This window comes from Paroedura picta, unplaced genomic scaffold, assembly GCF_049243985.1.
Source record: "Paroedura picta isolate Pp20150507F unplaced genomic scaffold, Ppicta_v3.0 Ppicta_v3_sca19, whole genome shotgun sequence".
Classification (NCBI taxonomy): Eukaryota; Metazoa; Chordata; class Lepidosauria; order Squamata; family Gekkonidae; genus Paroedura; species Paroedura picta.
The window spans coordinates 5035524-5053900 of record NW_027518616.1 but is presented as its reverse complement, the minus strand read 5'-3'; positions in this window follow the sequence as shown (position 1 = coordinate 5053900).

Genomic DNA, 18377 nt, shown 5'->3' with positions numbered 1-18377 from the left:
TTTTTCACATTTTACTTCCTTGTAAAAACAGGTAAATCAATAGGGTTTTTCGTACGGATAAGTGCCCAGTGAACGGTTCGTTTAGCTTTATATATTGTTCCGGATGGGCGTTGTTTTGGTTTTTCGGAAGTGTTAGACCTGTAAGAGAAAAATTTAAATGGTTGGGAAAGGCCATGGGATGTAGAAATATTTTTTTCACATATACTTCCTTGTAAAAACAGGTAAATCAATAGGGTTTTTCGTACGGATAAGTACCCAGTGAACGGTTTGTTTAGCTTTATATATTGTTCCGGGTGGGCGTTGTATTGGTTTTTCGGAAGTGTTAGACCTGTAAGAGAAAAATTTAAATGGTTGGGAAAGGCCATGGGATGTAGAAATATTTTTTTCACATTTACTTCCTTGTAAAAACAGGTAAATCAATAGGGTTTTTCGTACGGATAAGTACCCAGTGAACGGTTCGTTTAGCTTTATATATTCTTCCGGGTGGGCGTTGTATTGGTTTTTCGGAAGTGTTAGACCTGTAAGAGAAAAATTTAAATGGTTGGGAAAGGCCATGGGATGTAGAAATATTTTTTTCACATTTTACTTCCTTGTAAAAACCGGAAAATCAATAGGGATTTTCGTACGGATAAGTACCCAGTGAACCGTTCGTTTAGCTTTATATATTATTCCGGGTGGGCGTTGTTTTGGTTTTTCGGAAGTGTTAGACCTGTAAGAGAAAAATTTAAATGGTTGGGAAAGGCCATGGGATGTAGAAATATTTTTTTCACATTTTACTTCCTTGTAAAAACAGGAAAATCAATAGGGATTTTCGTACGGATAAGTACCCAGTGAACGGTTCGTTTATCTTTATATATTCTTCCGGGTGGGCGTTTTATTAGTTTTTCGGAAGTGTTAGACCTGTAAGAGAAAAATTTAAATGGTTGGGAAAGGCCATGGGATGTAGAAATATTTTTTTCACATTTTACTTCCTTGTAAAAACAGGAAAATCAATAGGGATTTTCGTACGGATAAGTACCCAGTGAACCGTTCGTTTAGCTTTATATATTGTTCCGGGTGGGCGTTGTTTTGGTATTTCGGAAGTGTTAGACCTGTAAGAGAAAAATTTAAATGGTTGGGAAAGGCCATGGGATGTAGAAATATTTTTTTCACATTTTATTTCCTTGTAATACAGGTAAATCAATAGGGTTTTTCGTACGGATAAGTGCCCAGTGAACGGTTCGTTTATCTTTATATATTCTTCTGGGTGGGCGTTGTATTGTTTTTTCGGAAGTGTTAGACCTGTAAGAGAAAAATTTAAATGGTTGGGAAAGGCCATGGGATGTAGAAATATTTTTTTCACATTTTACTTCCTTGTAAAAACAGGTAAATCAATAGGGTTTTTCGTACGGATAAGTGCCCAGTGAACGGTTCGTTTAGCTTTATATATTGTGCCGGGTGGGCGTTGTTTTGGTTTTTCGGAAGTGTTAGACCTGTAAGAGAAAAATTTAAATGGTTGGGAAAGGCCATGGGATGTAGAAATATTTTTTTCACATATACTTCCTTGTAAAAACAGGTAAATCAATAGGGTTTTTCGTACGGATAAGTACCCAGTGAACGGTTCGTTTAGCTTTATATATTGTTCCGGGTGGGCGTTGTATTGGTTTTTCGGAAGTGTTAGACCTGTAAGAGAAAAATTTAAATGGTTGGGAAAGGCCATGGGATGTAGAAATATTTTTTTCACATTTACTTCCTTGTAAAAACAGGTAAATCAATAGGGTTTTTCGTACGGATAAGTACCCAGAGAACCGTTCGTTTAGCTTTATATATTGTTCCGGGTGGGCGTTGTTTTGGTTTTTCGGAAGTGTTAGACCTGTAAGAGAAAAATTTAAATGGTTGGGAAAGGCCATGGGATGTAGAAATATTTTTTTCACATTTTATTTCCTTGTAAAAATAGGTAAATCAATAGGGTTTTTCGTACGGATAAGTACCCAGTGAACGGTTCGTTTAGCTTTATATATTGTTCCGGGTGGGCGTTGTATTGGTTTTTCGGAAGTGTTAGACCTGTAAGAGAAAAATTTAAATGGTTGGGAAAGGCCATGGGATGTAGAAATATTTTTTTCACATTTACTTCCTTGTAAAAACAGGTAAATCAATAGGGTTTTTCGTACGGATAAGTACCCAGTGAACGGTTCGTTTAGCTTTATATATTGTTCCGGGTGGGCGTTGTATTGGTTTTTCAGAAGTGTTAGACCTGTAAGAGAAAAATTTAAATGGTTGGGAAAGGCCATGGGATGTAGAAATATTTTTTTCACATTTTATTTCCTTTTAAAAACAGGTAAATCAATAGGGATTTTCGTACGGATAAGTACCCAGTGAACGGTTCGTTTAGCTTTATATATTGTTCCGGGTGGGCGTTGTATTGGTTTTTTGGAAGTGTTAGACCTGTAAGAGAAAAATTTAAATGGCTGGGAAAGGCCATGGGATGTAGAAATATTTTTTTCACATTTACTTCCTTGTAAAAACAGGTAAATCAATAGGGTTTTTCGTACGGATAAGTACCCAGTGAACGGTTCGTTTAGCTTTATATATTGTTCCGGGTGGGCGTTGTATTGGTTTTTCAGAAGTGTTAGATCTGTAAGAGAAAAATTTAAATGGTTGGGAAAGGCCATGGGATGTAGAAATATTTTTTTCACATTTTATTTCCTTTTAAAAACAGGTAAATCAATAGGGATTTTCGTACGGATAATTACCCAGTGAACGGTTCGTTTATCTTTATATATTCTTCCGGGTGGGCGTTGTATTGGTTTTTTGGAAGTGTTAGACCTGTAAGAGAAAAATTTAAATGGTTGGGAAAGGCCATGGGATGTAGAAATATTTTTTATACATTTTACTTCCTTGTAAAAACAGGAAAATCAATAGGGATTTTCGTACGGATAAGTACCCAGTGAACCGTTTGTTTAGCTTTATATATTATTCCGGGTGGGCGTTGTTTTGGTTTTTCGCAAGTGTTAGACCTGTAAGAGAAAAATTTAAATGGTTGGGAAAGGCCATGGGATGTAGAAATATTTTTTTCACATTTTACTTCCTTGTAAAAACAGGAAAATCGATAGGGATTTTCATACGGATAAGTACCCAGTGAACGGTTCGTTTATCTTTATATATTCTTCCGGGTGGGCGTTGTATTGGTTTTTCGGAAGTGTTAGACCTGTAAGAGAAAAATTTAAATGGTTGGGAAAGGCCATGGGATGTAGAAATATTTTTTTCACATTTACTTTCTTGTAAAAACAGGTAAATCAATAGGGTTTTTCGTACGGATAAGTACCCAGTGAACCGTTCGTTTAGCTTTATATATTGTTCCGGGTGGGCGTTGTATTGTTTTTTCGGAAGTGTTAGACCTGTAAGAGAAAAATTTAAATGGTTGGGAAAGGCCATGGGATGTAGAAATATTTTTTTCACATTTTACTTCCTTGTAAAAACAGGAAAATCAATAGGGATTTTCGTACGGATAAGTACCCAGTGAACCGTTCATTTAGCTTTATATATTGTTCCGGGTGGGCGTTGTTTTGGTTTTTCGGAAGTATTAGACCTGTAAGAGAAAAATTTAAATGGTTGGGAAAGGCCATGGGATGTAGAAATATTTTTTTCACATTTTATTTCCTTGTAATACAGGTAAATCAATAGGGATTTTCGTACGGATAAGTGCCCAGTGAACGGTTCGTTTAGCTTTATATATTGTTCCGGGTGGGCGTTGTATTGGTTTTTTGGAAGTGTTAGACCTGTAAGAGAAAAATTTAAATGGCTGGGAAAGGCCATGGGATGTAGAAATATTTTTTTCACATTTACTTCCTTGTAAAAACAGGTAAATCAAAAGGGTTTTTCGTACGGATAAGTACCCAGTGAACGGTTCGTTTAGCTTTATATATTGTTCCAGGTGGGCGTTGTATTGGTTTTTCAGAAGTGTTAGATCTGTAAGATAAAAATTTAAATGGTTGGGAAAGGCCATGGGATGTAGAAATATTTTTTTCACATTTTATTTCCTTTTAAAAACAGGTAAATCAATAGGGATTTTCGTACGGATAATTACCCAGTGAACGGTTCGTTTATCTTTATATATTCTTCCGGGTGGGCGTTGTATTGGTTTTTTGGAAGTGTTAGACCTGTAAGAGAAAAATTTAAATGGTTGGGAAAGGCCATGGGATGTAGAAATATTTTTTATACATTTTACTTCCTTGTAAAAACAGGAAAATCAATAGGGATTTTCGTACGGATAAGTACCCAGTGAACCGTTTGTTTAGCTTTATATATTATTCCGGGTGGGCGTTGTTTTGGTTTTTCGCAAGTGTTAGACCTGTAAGAGAAAAATTTAAATGGTTGGGAAAGGCCATGGGATGTAGAAATATTTTTTTCACATTTTACTTCCTTGTAAAAACAGGAAAATCGATAGGGATTTTCATACGGATAAGTACCCAGTGAACGGTTCGTTTATCTTTATATATTCTTCCGGGTGGGCGTTGTATTGGTTTTTCGGAAGTGTTAGACCTGTAAGAGAAAAATTTAAATGGTTGGGAAAGGCCATGGGATGTAGAAATATTTTTTTCACATTTACTTTCTTGTAAAAACAGGTAAATCAATAGGGTTTTTCGTACGGATAAGTACCCAGTGAACCGTTCGTTTAGCTTTATATATTGTTCCGGGTGGGCGTTGTATTGTTTTTTCGGAAGTGTTAGACCTGTAAGAGAAAAATTTAAATGGTTGGGAAAGGCCATGGGATGTAGAAATATTTTTTTCACATTTTACTTCCTTGTAAAAACAGGAAAATCAATAGGGATTTTCGTACGGATAAGTACCCAGTGAACCGTTCGTTTAGCTTTATATATTGTTCCGGGTGGGCGTTGTTTTGGTTTTTCGGAAGTATTAGACCTGTAAGAGAAAAATTTAAATGGTTGGGAAAGGCCATGGGATGTAGAAATATTTTTTTCACATTTTATTTCCTTGTAATACAGGTAAATCAATAGGGTTTTTCGTACGGATAAGTGCCCAGTGAACGGTTCGTTTAGCTTTATATATTGTTCCGGGTGGGCGTTGTTTTGGTTTTTCGGAAGTGTTAGACCTGTAAGAGAAAAATTTAAATGGTTGGGAAAGGCCATGGGATGTAGAAATATTTTTTTCACATATACTTCCTTGTAAAAACAGGTAAATCAACAGGGTTTTTCGTACGGATAAGTACCCAGTGAACGGTTCGTTTAGCTTTATATATTGTTCCGGGTGGGCGTTGTATTGGTTTTTCGGAAGTGTTAGACCTGTAAGAGAAAAATTTAAATGGTTGGGAAAGGCCATGGGATGTAGAAATATTTTTTTCACATTTACTTCCTTGTAAAAACAGGTAAATCAATAGGGTTTTTCGTACGGATAATTACCCAGTGAACGGTTCGTTTAGCTTTATATATTGTTCCGGGTGGGCGTTGTATTGGTTTTTCAGAAGTGTTAGACCTGTAAGAGAAAAATTTAAATGGTTGGGAAAGGCCATGGGATGTAGAAATATTTTTTTCACATTTTATTTCCTTTTAAAAACAGGTAAATCAATAGGGATTTTCGTACGGATAAGTACCCAGTGAACGGTTCGTTTAGCTTTATATATTGTTCCGGTTGGGCGTTGTATTGGTTTTTTGGAAGTGTTAGACCTGTAAGAGGAAAAATTTAAATGGTTGGGAAAGGCCATGGGATGTAGAAATATTTTTTTCACATTTTACTTCCTTATAAAAACAGGTAAATCAATAGGGTTTTTCGTACGGATATGTACCCAGTGAACGGTTCGTTTAGCTTTATATATTGTTCCGGGTGGGCGTTGTATTGGATTTTCGGAAGCGTTAGTCCTGTAAGAAAAAAATTTAAATGGTTGGGAAAGGCCATGGGATGTAAAAATATTTTTTTCACATTTTATTTCCTTTTAAAAACAGGTAAATCAATAGGGTTTTTCGTACGGATAAGTGCCCAGTGAATGGTTTGTTTAGCTTTATACATTGTTCCGGGTGGGCGTTGTATTGTTTTTTTCGGAAGTGTTAGACCTGTAAGAGAAAAATTTAAATGGTTGGGAAAGGCCATGGGATGTAGAAATATTTTTTTCACATTTTACTTCCTTGTAAAAACAGGAAAATCGATAGGGATTTTCATACGGATAAGTACCCAGTGAACGGTTCGTTTATCTTTATATATTCTTCCGGGTGGGCGTTGTATTGTTTTTTCGGAAGTGTTAGACCTGTAAGAGAAAAATTTAAATGGTTGGGAAAGGCCATGGGATGTAGAAATATTTTTTTCACATTTTACTTCCTTGTAAAAACAGGTAAATCAATAGGGTTTTTCGTACGGATAAGTGCCCAGTGAACGGTTCGTTTAGCTTTATATATTGTTCCGGATGGGCGTTGTTTTGGTTTTTCGGAAGTGTTAGACCTGTAAGAGAAAAATTTAAATGGTTGGGAAAGGCCATGGGATGTAGAAATATTTTTTTCACATATACTTCCTTGTAAAAACAGGTAAATCAATAGGGTTTTTCGTACGGATAAGTACCCAGTGAACGGTTTGTTTAGCTTTATATATTGTTCCGGGTGGGCGTTGTATTGGTTTTTCGGAAGTGTTAGACCTGTAAGAGAAAAATTTAAATGGTTGGGAAAGGCCATGGGATGTAGAAATATTTTTTTCACATTTACTTCCTTGTAAAAACAGGTAAATCAATAGGGTTTTTCGTACGGATAAGTACCCAGTGAACGGTTCGTTTAGCTTTATATATTCTTCCGGGTGGGCGTTGTATTGGTTTTTCGGAAGTGTTAGACCTGTAAGAGAAAAATTTAAATGGTTGGGAAAGGCCATGGGATGTAGAAATATTTTTTTCACATTTTACTTCCTTGTAAAAAACGGAAAATCAATAGGGATTTTCGTACGGATAAGTACCCAGTGAACCGTTCGTTTAGCTTTATATATTATTCCGGGTGGGCGTTGTTTTGGTTTTTCGGAAGTGTTAGACCTGTAAGAGAAAAATTTAAATGGTTGGGAAAGGCCATGGGATGTAGAAATATTTTTTTCACATTTTACTTCCTTGTAAAAACAGGAAAATCAATAGGGATTTTCGTACGGATAAGTACCCAGTGAACGGTTCGTTTATCTTTATATATTCTTCCGGGTGGGCGTTTTATTAGTTTTTCGGAAGTGTTAGACCTGTAAGAGAAAAATTTAAATGGTTGGGAAAGGCCATGGGATGTAGAAATATTTTTTTCACATTTTACTTCCTTGTAAAAACAGGAAAATCAATAGGGATTTTCGTACGGATAAGTACCCAGTGAACCGTTCGTTTAGCTTTATATATTGTTCCGGGTGGGCGTTGTTTTGGTATTTCGGAAGTGTTAGACCTGTAAGAGAAAAATTTAAATGGTTGGGAAAGGCCATGGGATGTAGAAATATTTTTTTCACATTTTATTTCCTTGTAATACAGGTAAATCAATAGGGTTTTTCGTACGGATAAGTGCCCAGTGAACGGTTCGTTTATCTTTATATATTCTTCTGGGTGGGCGTTGTATTGTTTTTTCGGAAGTGTTAGACCTGTAAGAGAAAAATTTAAATGGTTGGGAAAGGCCATGGGATGTAGAAATATTTTTTTCACATTTTACTTCCTTGTAAAAACAGGTAAATCAATAGGGTTTTTCGTACGGATAAGTGCCCAGTGAACGGTTCGTTTAGCTTTATATATTGTGCCGGGTGGGCGTTGTTTTGGTTTTTCGGAAGTGTTAGATCTGTAAGATAAAAATTTAAATGGTTGGGAAAGGCCATGGGATGTAGAAATATTTTTTTCACATTTTATTTCCTTTTAAAAACAGGTAAATCAATAGGGATTTTCGTACGGATAATTACCCAGTGAACGGTTCGTTTATCTTTATATATTCTTCCGGGTGGGCGTTGTATTGGTTTTTTGGAAGTGTTAGACCTGTAAGAGAAAAATTTAAATGGTTGGGAAAGGCCATGGGATGTAGAAATATTTTTTATACATTTTACTTCCTTGTAAAAACAGGAAAATCAATAGGGATTTTCGTACGGATAAGTACCCAGTGAACCGTTTGTTTAGCTTTATATATTATTCCGGGTGGGCGTTGTTTTGGTTTTTCGCAAGTGTTAGACCTGTAAGAGAAAAATTTAAATGGTTGGGAAAGGCCATGGGATGTAGAAATATTTTTTTCACATTTTACTTCCTTGTAAAAACAGGAAAATCGATAGGGATTTTCATACGGATAAGTACCCAGTGAACGGTTCGTTTATCTTTATATATTCTTCCGGGTGGGCGTTGTATTGGTTTTTCGGAAGTGTTAGACCTGTAAGAGAAAAATTTAAATGGTTGGGAAAGGCCATGGGATGTAGAAATATTTTTTTCACATTTACTTTCTTGTAAAAACAGGTAAATCAATAGGGTTTTTCGTACGGATAAGTACCCAGTGAACCGTTCGTTTAGCTTTATATATTGTTCCGGGTGGGCGTTGTATTGTTTTTTCGGAAGTGTTAGACCTGTAAGAGAAAAATTTAAATGGTTGGGAAAGGCCATGGGATGTAGAAATATTTTTTTCACATTTTACTTCCTTGTAAAAACAGGAAAATCAATAGGGATTTTCGTACGGATAAGTACCCAGTGAACCGTTCGTTTAGCTTTATATATTGTTCCGGGTGGGCGTTGTTTTGGTTTTTCGGAAGTATTAGACCTGTAAGAGAAAAATTTAAATGGTTGGGAAAGGCCATGGGATGTAGAAATATTTTTTTCACATTTTATTTCCTTGTAATACAGGTAAATCAATAGGGTTTTTCGTACGGATAAGTGCCCAGTGAACGGTTCGTTTAGCTTTATATATTGTTCCGGGTGGGCGTTGTTTTGGTTTTTCGGAAGTGTTAGACCTGTAAGAGAAAAATTTAAATGGTTGGGAAAGGCCATGGGATGTAGAAATATTTTTTTCACATATACTTCCTTGTAAAAACAGGTAAATCAACAGGGTTTTTCGTACGGATAAGTACCCAGTGAACGGTTCGTTTAGCTTTATATATTGTTCCGGGTGGGCGTTGTATTGGTTTTTCGGAAGTGTTAGACCTGTAAGAGAAAAATTTAAATGGTTGGGAAAGGCCATGGGATGTAGAAATATTTTTTTCACATTTACTTCCTTGTAAAAACAGGTAAATCAATAGGGTTTTTCGTACGGATAATTACCCAGTGAACGGTTCGTTTAGCTTTATATATTGTTCCGGGTGGGCGTTGTATTGGTTTTTCAGAAGTGTTAGACCTGTAAGAGAAAAATTTAAATGGTTGGGAAAGGCCATGGGATGTAGAAATATTTTTTTCACATTTTATTTCCTTTTAAAAACAGGTAAATCAATAGGGATTTTCGTACGGATAAGTACCCAGTGAACGGTTCGTTTAGCTTTATATATTGTTCCGGTTGGGCGTTGTATTGGTTTTTTGGAAGTGTTAGACCTGTAAGAGGAAAAATTTAAATGGTTGGGAAAGGCCATGGGATGTAGAAATATTTTTTTCACATTTTACTTCCTTATAAAAACAGGTAAATCAATAGGGTTTTTCGTACGGATATGTACCCAGTGAACGGTTCGTTTAGCTTTATATATTGTTCCGGGTGGGCGTTGTATTGGATTTTCGGAAGCGTTAGTCCTGTAAGAAAAAAATTTAAATGGTTGGGAAAGGCCATGGGATGTAAAAATATTTTTTTCACATTTTATTTCCTTTTAAAAACAGGTAAATCAATAGGGTTTTTCGTACGGATAAGTGCCCAGTGAATGGTTTGTTTAGCTTTATACATTGTTCCGGGTGGGCGTTGTATTGTTTTTTTCGGAAGTGTTAGACCTGTAAGAGAAAAATTTAAATGGTTGGGAAAGGCCATGGGATGTAGAAATATTTTTTTCACATTTTACTTCCTTGTAAAAACAGGAAAATCGATAGGGATTTTCATACGGATAAGTACCCAGTGAACGGTTCGTTTATCTTTATATATTCTTCCGGGTGGGCGTTGTATTGTTTTTTCGGAAGTGTTAGACCTGTAAGAGAAAAATTTAAATGGTTGGGAAAGGCCATGGGATGTAGAAATATTTTTTTCACATTTTACTTCCTTGTAAAAACAGGTAAATCAATAGGGTTTTTCGTACGGATAAGTGCCCAGTGAACGGTTCGTTTAGCTTTATATATTGTTCCGGATGGGCGTTGTTTTGGTTTTTCGGAAGTGTTAGACCTGTAAGAGAAAAATTTAAATGGTTGGGAAAGGCCATGGGATGTAGAAATATTTTTTTCACATATACTTCCTTGTAAAAACAGGTAAATCAATAGGGTTTTTCGTACGGATAAGTACCCAGTGAACGGTTTGTTTAGCTTTATATATTGTTCCGGGTGGGCGTTGTATTGGTTTTTCGGAAGTGTTAGACCTGTAAGAGAAAAATTTAAATGGTTGGGAAAGGCCATGGGATGTAGAAATATTTTTTTCACATTTACTTCCTTGTAAAAACAGGTAAATCAATAGGGTTTTTCGTACGGATAAGTACCCAGTGAACGGTTCGTTTAGCTTTATATATTCTTCCGGGTGGGCGTTGTATTGGTTTTTCGGAAGTGTTAGACCTGTAAGAGAAAAATTTAAATGGTTGGGAAAGGCCATGGGATGTAGAAATATTTTTTTCACATTTTACTTCCTTGTAAAAAACGGAAAATCAATAGGGATTTTCGTACGGATAAGTACCCAGTGAACCGTTCGTTTAGCTTTATATATTATTCCGGGTGGGCGTTGTTTTGGTTTTTCGGAAGTGTTAGACCTGTAAGAGAAAAATTTAAATGGTTGGGAAAGGCCATGGGATGTAGAAATATTTTTTTCACATTTTACTTCCTTGTAAAAACAGGAAAATCAATAGGGATTTTCGTACGGATAAGTACCCAGTGAACGGTTCGTTTATCTTTATATATTCTTCCGGGTGGGCGTTTTATTAGTTTTTCGGAAGTGTTAGACCTGTAAGAGAAAAATTTAAATGGTTGGGAAAGGCCATGGGATGTAGAAATATTTTTTTCACATTTTACTTCCTTGTAAAAACAGGAAAATCAATAGGGATTTTCGTACGGATAAGTACCCAGTGAACCGTTCGTTTAGCTTTATATATTGTTCCGGGTGGGCGTTGTTTTGGTATTTCGGAAGTGTTAGACCTGTAAGAGAAAAATTTAAATGGTTGGGAAAGGCCATGGGATGTAGAAATATTTTTTTCACATTTTATTTCCTTGTAATACAGGTAAATCAATAGGGTTTTTCGTACGGATAAGTGCCCAGTGAACGGTTCGTTTATCTTTATATATTCTTCTGGGTGGGCGTTGTATTGTTTTTTCGGAAGTGTTAGACCTGTAAGAGAAAAATTTAAATGGTTGGGAAAGGCCATGGGATGTAGAAATATTTTTTTCACATTTTACTTCCTTGTAAAAACAGGTAAATCAATAGGGTTTTTCGTACGGATAAGTGCCCAGTGAACGGTTCGTTTAGCTTTATATATTGTGCCGGGTGGGCGTTGTTTTGGTTTTTCGGAAGTGTTAGACCTGTAAGAGAAAAATTTAAATGGTTGGGAAAGGCCATGGGATGTAGAAATATTTTTTTCACATATACTTCCTTGTAAAAACAGGTAAATCAATAGGGTTTTTCGTACGGATAAGTACCCAGTGAACGGTTCGTTTAGCTTTATATATTGTTCCGGGTGGGCGTTGTATTGGTTTTTCGGAAGTGTTAGACCTGTAAGAGAAAAATTTAAATGGTTGGGAAAGGCCATGGGATGTAGAAATATTTTTTTCACATTTACTTCCTTGTAAAAACAGGTAAATCAATAGGGTTTTTCGTACGGATAAGTACCCAGAGAACCGTTCGTTTAGCTTTATATATTGTTCCGGGTGGGCGTTGTTTTGGTTTTTCGGAAGTGTTAGACCTGTAAGAGAAAAATTTAAATGGTTGGGAAAGGCCATGGGATGTAGAAATATTTTTTTCACATTTTATTTCCTTGTAAAAATAGGTAAATCAATAGGGTTTTTCGTACGGATAAGTACCCAGTGAACGGTTCGTTTAGCTTTATATATTGTTCCGGGTGGGCGTTGTATTGGTTTTTCGGAAGTGTTAGACCTGTAAGAGAAAAATTTAAATGGTTGGGAAAGGCCATGGGATGTAGAAATATTTTTTTCACATTTACTTCCTTGTAAAAACAGGTAAATCAATAGGGTTTTTCGTACGGATAAGTACCCAGTGAACGGTTCGTTTAGCTTTATATATTGTTCCGGGTGGGCGTTGTATTGGTTTTTCAGAAGTGTTAGACCTGTAAGAGAAAAATTTAAATGGTTGGGAAAGGCCATGGGATGTAGAAATATTTTTTTCACATTTTATTTCCTTTTAAAAACAGGTAAATCAATAGGGATTTTCGTACGGATAAGTACCCAGTGAACGGTTCGTTTAGCTTTATATATTGTTCCGGGTGGGCGTTGTATTGGTTTTTTGGAAGTGTTAGACCTGTAAGAGAAAAATTTAAATGGCTGGGAAAGGCCATGGGATGTAGAAATATTTTTTTCACATTTACTTCCTTGTAAAAACAGGTAAATCAATAGGGTTTTTCGTACGGATAAGTACCCAGTGAACGGTTCGTTTAGCTTTATATATTGTTCCGGGTGGGCGTTGTATTGGTTTTTCAGAAGTGTTAGATCTGTAAGAGAAAAATTTAAATGGTTGGGAAAGGCCATGGGATGTAGAAATATTTTTTTCACATTTTATTTCCTTTTAAAAACAGGTAAATCAATAGGGATTTTCGTACGGATAATTACCCAGTGAACGGTTCGTTTATCTTTATATATTCTTCCGGGTGGGCGTTGTATTGGTTTTTTGGAAGTGTTAGACCTGTAAGAGAAAAATTTAAATGGTTGGGAAAGGCCATGGGATGTAGAAATATTTTTTATACATTTTACTTCCTTGTAAAAACAGGAAAATCAATAGGGATTTTCGTACGGATAAGTACCCAGTGAACCGTTTGTTTAGCTTTATATATTATTCCGGGTGGGCGTTGTTTTGGTTTTTCGCAAGTGTTAGACCTGTAAGAGAAAAATTTAAATGGTTGGGAAAGGCCATGGGATGTAGAAATATTTTTTTCACATTTTACTTCCTTGTAAAAACAGGAAAATCGATAGGGATTTTCATACGGATAAGTACCCAGTGAACGGTTCGTTTATCTTTATATATTCTTCCGGGTGGGCGTTGTATTGGTTTTTCGGAAGTGTTAGACCTGTAAGAGAAAAATTTAAATGGTTGGGAAAGGCCATGGGATGTAGAAATATTTTTTTCACATTTACTTTCTTGTAAAAACAGGTAAATCAATAGGGTTTTTCGTACGGATAAGTACCCAGTGAACCGTTCGTTTAGCTTTATATATTGTTCCGGGTGGGCGTTGTATTGTTTTTTCGGAAGTGTTAGACCTGTAAGAGAAAAATTTAAATGGTTGGGAAAGGCCATGGGATGTAGAAATATTTTTTTCACATTTTACTTCCTTGTAAAAACAGGAAAATCAATAGGGATTTTCGTACGGATAAGTACCCAGTGAACCGTTCGTTTAGCTTTATATATTGTTCCGGGTGGGCGTTGTTTTGGTTTTTCGGAAGTATTAGACCTGTAAGAGAAAAATTTAAATGGTTGGGAAAGGCCATGGGATGTAGAAATATTTTTTTCACATTTTATTTCCTTGTAATACAGGTAAATCAATAGGGTTTTTCGTACGGATAAGTGCCCAGTGAACGGTTCGTTTAGCTTTATATATTGTTCCGGGTGGGCGTTGTATTGGTTTTTTGGAAGTGTTAGACCTGTAAGAGAAAAATTTAAATGGCTGGGAAAGGCCATGGGATGTAGAAATATTTTTTTCACATTTACTTCCTTGTAAAAACAGGTAAATCAATAGGGTTTTTCGTACGGATAAGTACCCAGTGAACGGTTCGTTTAGCTTTATATATTGTTCCGGGTGGGCGTTGTATTGGTTTTTCAGAAGTGTTAGATCTGTAAGAGAAAAATTTAAATGGTTGGGAAAGGCCATGGGATGTAGAAATATTTTTTTCACATTTTATTTCCTTTTAAAAACAGGTAAATCAATAGGGATTTTCGTACGGATAATTACCCAGTGAACGGTTCGTTTATCTTTATATATTCTTCCGGGTGGGCGTTGTATTGGTTTTTTGGAAGTGTTAGACCTGTAAGAGAAAAATTTAAATGGTTGGGAAAGGCCATGGGATGTAGAAATATTTTTTATACATTTTACTTCCTTGTAAAAACAGGAAAATCAATAGGGATTTTCGTACGGATAAGTACCCAGTGAACCGTTTGTTTAGCTTTATATATTATTCCGGGTGGGCGTTGTTTTGGTTTTTCGCAAGTGTTAGACCTGTAAGAGAAAAATTTAAATGGTTGGGAAAGGCCATGGGATGTAGAAATATTTTTTTCACATTTTACTTCCTTGTAAAAACAGGAAAATCGATAGGGATTTTCATACGGATAAGTACCCAGTGAACGGTTCGTTTATCTTTATATATTCTTCCGGGTGGGCGTTGTATTGGTTTTTCGGAAGTGTTAGACCTGTAAGAGAAAAATTTAAATGGTTGGGAAAGGCCATGGGATGTAGAAATATTTTTTTCACATTTACTTTCTTGTAAAAACAGGTAAATCAATAGGGTTTTTCGTACGGATAAGTACCCAGTGAACCGTTCGTTTAGCTTTATATATTGTTCCGGGTGGGCGTTGTATTGTTTTTTCGGAAGTGTTAGACCTGTAAGAGAAAAATTTAAATGGTTGGGAAAGGCCATGGGATGTAGAAATATTTTTTTCACATTTTACTTCCTTGTAAAAACAGGAAAATCAATAGGGATTTTCGTACGGATAAGGACCCAGTGAACCGTTCGTTTAGCTTTATATATTGTTCCGGGTGGGCGTTGTTTTGGTTTTTCGGAAGTATTAGACCTGTAAGAGAAAAATTTAAATGGTTGGGAAAGGCCATGGGATGTAGAAATATTTTTTTCACATTTTATTTCCTTGTAATACAGGTAAATCAATAGGGTTTTTCGTACGGATAAGTGCCCAGTGAACGGTTCGTTTAGCTTTATATATTGTTCCGGGTGGGCGTTGTTTTGGTTTTTCGGAAGTGTTAGACCTGTAAGAGAAAAATTTAAATGGTTGGGAAAGGCCATGGGATGTAGAAATATTTTTTTCACATATACTTCCTTGTAAAAACAGGTAAATCAATAGGGTTTTTCGTACGGATAAGTACCCAGTGAACGGTTCGTTTAGCTTTATATATTGTTCCGGGTGGGCGTTGTATTGGTTTTTCGGAAGTGTTAGACCTGTAAGAGAAAAATTTAAATGGTTGGGAAAGGCCATGGGATGTAGAAATATTTTTTTCACATTTACTTCCTTGTAAAAACAGGTAAATCAATAGGGTTTTTCGTACGGATAATTACCCAGTGAACGGTTCGTTTAGCTTTATATATTGTTCCGGGTGGGCGTTGTATTGGTTTTTCAGAAGTGTTAGACCTGTAAGAGAAAAATTTAAATGGTTGGGAAAGGCCATGGGATGTAGAAATATTTTTTTCACATTTTATTTCCTTTTAAAAACAGGTAAATCAATAGGGATTTTCGTACGGATAAGTACCCAGTGAACGGTTCGTTTAGCTTTATATATTGTTCCGGTTGGGCGTTGTATTGGTTTTTTGGAAGTGTTAGACCTGTAAGAGGAAAAATTTAAATGGTTGGGAAAGGCCATGGGATGTAGAAATATTTTTTTCACATTTTACTTCCTTATAAAAACAGGTAAATCAATAGGGTTTTTCGTACGGATATGTACCCAGTGAACGGTTCGTTTAGCTTTATATATTGTTCCGGGTGGGCGTTGTATTGGATTTTCGGAAGCGTTAGTCCTGTAAGAAAAAAATTTAAATGGTTGGGAAAGGCCATGGGATGTAAAAATATTTTTTTCACATTTTATTTCCTTTTAAAAACAGGTAAATCAATAGGGTTTTTCGTACGGATAAGTGCCCAGTGAACGGTTTGTTTAGCTTTATACATTGTTCCGGGTGGGCGTTGTATTGTTTTTTTCGGAAGTGTTAGACCTGTAAGAGAAAAATTTAAATGGTTGGGAATGGCCATGGGATGTAGAAATATTTTTTTCACATTTTACTTCCTTGTAAAAACAGGAAAATCGATAGGGATTTTCATACGGATAAGTACCCAGTGAACGGTTCGTTTATCTTTATATATTCTTCCGGGTGGGCGTTGTATTGTTTTTTCGGAAGTGTTAGACCTGTAAGAGAAAAATTTAAATGGTTGGGAAAGGCCATGGGATGTAGAAATATTTTTTTCACATTTTACTTCCTTGTAAAAACAGGTAAATCAATAGGGTTTTTCGTACGGATAAGTGCCAAGTGAACGGTTCGTTTAGCTTTATATATTGTTCCGGATGGGCGTTGTTTTGGTTTTTCGGAAGTGTTAGACCTGTAAGAGAAAAATTTAAATGGTTGGGAAAGGCCATGGGATGTAGAAATATTTTTTTCACATATACTTCCTTGTAAAAACAGGTAAATCAATAGGGTTTTTCGTACGGATAAGTACCCAGTGAACGGTTTGTTTAGCTTTATATATTGTTCCGGGTGGGCGTTGTATTGGTTTTTCGGAAGTGTTAGACCTGTAAGAGAAAAATTTAAATGGTTGGGAAAGGCCATGGGATGTAGAAATATTTTTTTCACATTTACTTCCTTGTAAAAACAGGTAAATCAATAGGGTTTTTCGTACGGATAAGTACCCAGTGAACGGTTCGTTTAGCTTTATATATTCTTCCGGGTGGGCGTTGTATTGGTTTTTCGGAAGTGTTAGACCTGTAAGAGAAAAATTTAAATGGTTGGGAAAGGCCATGGGATGTAGAAATATTTTTTTCACATTTTACTTCCTTGTAAAAACAGGAAAATCAATAGGGATTTTCGTACGGATAAGTACCCAGTGAACCGTTCGTTTAGCTTTATATATTATTCCGGGTGGGCGTTGTTTTGGTTTTTCGGAAGTGTTAGACCTGTAAGAGAAAAATTTAAATGGTTGGGAAAGGCCATGGGATGTAGAAATATTTTTTTCACATTTTACTTCCTTGTAAAAACAGGAAAATCAATAGGGATTTTCGTACGGATAAGTACCCAGTGAACCGTTCGTTTAGCTTTATATATTGTTCCGGGTGGGCGTTGTTTTGGTTTTTCGGAAGTGTTAGACCTGTAAGAGAAAAATTTAAATGGTTGGGAAAGGCCATGGGATGTAGAAATATTTTTTTCACATTTTATTTCCTTGTAATACAGGTAAATCAATAGGGTTTTTCGTACGGATAAGTGCCCAGTGAACGGTTCGTTTAGCTTTATATATTGTTCCGGGTGGGCGTTGTTTTGGTCTTTCGGAAGTGTTAGACCTGTAAGAGAAAAATTTAAATGGTTGGGAAAGGCCATGGGATGTAGAAATATTTTTTTCACATATACTTCCTTGTAAAAACAGGTAAATCAATAGGGTTTTTCGTACGGATAAGTACCCAGTGAACGGTTCGTTTAGCTTTATATATTGTTCCGGGTGGGCGTTGTATTGTTTTTTCGGAAGTGTTAGACCTGTAAGAGAAAAATTTAAATGGTTGGGAAAGGCCATGGGATGTAGAAATATTTTTTTCACATTTTACTTCCTTGTAAAAACAGGAAAATCAATAGGGATTTTCGTACGGATAAGTACCCAGTGAACCGTTCGTTTAGCTTTATATATTGTTCCGGGTGGGCGTTGTTTTGGTTTTTCGGAAGTATTAGACCTGTAAGAGAAAAATTTAAATGGTTGGGAAAGGCCATGGGATGTAGAAATATTTTTTTCACATTTTATTTCCTTGTAATACAGGTAAATCAATAGGGTTTTTCGTACGGATAAGTGCCCAGTGAACGGTTCGTTTAGCTTTATATATTGTTCCGGGTGGGCGTTGTATTGGTTTTTTGGAAGTGTTAGACCTGTAAGAGAAAAATTTAAATGGCTGGGAAAGGCCATGGGATGTAGAAATATTTTTTTCACATTTACTTCCTTGTAAAAACAGGTAAATCAATAGGGTTTTTCGTACGAATAAGTACCCAGTGAACGGTTCGTTTAGCTTTATATATTGTTCCGGGTGGGCGTTGTATTGGTTTTTCAGAAGTGTTAGATCTGTAAGAGAAAAATTTAAATGGTTGGGAAAGGCCATGGGATGTAGAAATATTTTTTTCACATTTTATTTCCTTTTAAAAACAGGTAAATCAATAGGGATTTTCGTACGGATAATTACCCAGTGAACGG